We start from the raw sequence: 1742 nt of genomic DNA, 5'->3' as shown, positions 1-1742 counted from the left end.
CAGCTGCAGAGAGCCTATTTAAAGACTCCACCCTGCTTCAGACCATTGGCCTCAATTCACTAAGCTTATCTCCTGTCTTTAATAACTCTTCTAGGGTTGTTACCATGGTGATAAGGCATGTGGTATTCAGGAAACATTTTACCTCAGGCAAACCTAAAGTTAACTCTTCTGTCTTTAAGTTAACTCTTCTATCCTTAACCCCCTTGGCGGTATGAAAAATACCGCCAGGGGGTAGTGCAGCAGTTTTTTTAAATTTATTTTTTTTTAAATCATGTAGCGAGCCCAGGGCTCGCTACATGATAGCCGCTGCTCAGCGGCATCCCCCCGCCCGCTTCGGTCGCCTTCAGCGATCTCTGATCAGGAAAGAACGGGATTTCCTGGAGGGCTTCCCCCGTCGCCATGGTGACGGGGCGGGATGACGTCACCGACGTCAGCGACGTCTGGACGTCATTGGGAGACCCGATCCACCCCTCGGCGCTGCCTGGCACTGATTGGCCAGGCAGCGCACGGGGTTTGGGGGGGGCCGCGCGCCGCACCGGATAGCGGCGATCGGGCGCGCGGCGGCGGTGATCGGGGTGCTGGCGCAGCTAGCAAAGTGCTAGCTGCGTCCAGCAAAAAAAAAATTTATTTAAATCGGCCCAGCAGGGCCTGAGCGGCACCCTCCGGCGGCTTACCCCGTGTCACACACGGGGTTACCGCTAAGGAGGTTAAAATATCTCCAGAGTTAAAGACAGGCTGTTTATTAACTGCATGTGAAAATAACTACAGAGGAGGTAAAATAACTACAGAGGAGGTAAAATAACTACAGAGGAGGTAACTTAACTACAGAGGAGGTAACTTAAGGAATGAAGAGATGAGATAACTCTCTCTTATGTGGAGGTAAGTTTTCTCTTGCCTTATTATCTCCAGCATGATCTTAGTGAATTGAGGCCATTGTCAGAGCTTCAGTTCTACTAGGCCTCTGTGTACTGCTAGCTGCATGAAGTCCTGGTCCCTCTACCTGTTTCCTGATATTCCTAGTCTGACCCCTTCCCTGTTCATTACCTGTCTTGTAGATCCTGGTTCGTTATTACATTCTGTCCCATCTTTCCTTTGGCTCATGATCTGGTACTGCATACTCAGAAGTGTATATTGTGTACAGTAAAAATCTAATTATGGTAAATGTGTCTGTATAAATATACAATGTATGACTGATTCTGATATAACCATTTTTCCTGGTACCTTGGAGTTTAATATAAAGGGATTCTACTGTATAAAGTTTATCATTACTAGCTACTTTGCTTTGTGTGGCGTGAGTTTTTTTTCACTGAGCTTGTATTATCCATATTGATCAATTTTTCACTGCTGTATATATTGCACATTGTTTTCAATAAACATTCTTGCTGATATCTGCTGTCTCATCTCCAGTATGTGCTGCAAAAAGTGGTCACCAGCTTCGCCGTCAGTGAGGCTCGTAACAATTTTCTGCAAGACCACATCAGACAAGGCTAGCCCTGGCTCATCAAACCCATTCAAGAACCATAAGCACTAATGACCCTACTAATCTTTCTCATAGCTGCCCTCTAGAGCAGGGGTCCCCAACCTTTTCCGGCCCGGGGACCACTTTCTGACCAAATTTTTCCCTGGAGACCGGGGGAAGGGGGTATGTCTTCCGATGCGTGCGACCTAGTGGACAGTGTCGTGCGCAGCGGGTTACGGGGAGGGGGGGGGGGGGTCTGTGGTGCGGCGGCATAGCTAGCATA

This window comes from Hyperolius riggenbachi, chromosome 3 (genome assembly GCF_040937935.1).
Source record: "Hyperolius riggenbachi isolate aHypRig1 chromosome 3, aHypRig1.pri, whole genome shotgun sequence".
Taxonomy (NCBI): domain Eukaryota; kingdom Metazoa; phylum Chordata; class Amphibia; order Anura; family Hyperoliidae; genus Hyperolius; species Hyperolius riggenbachi.
The sequence above is the reverse complement of the archived record's forward strand: the minus strand, read 5'-3'. Positions refer to the sequence as shown.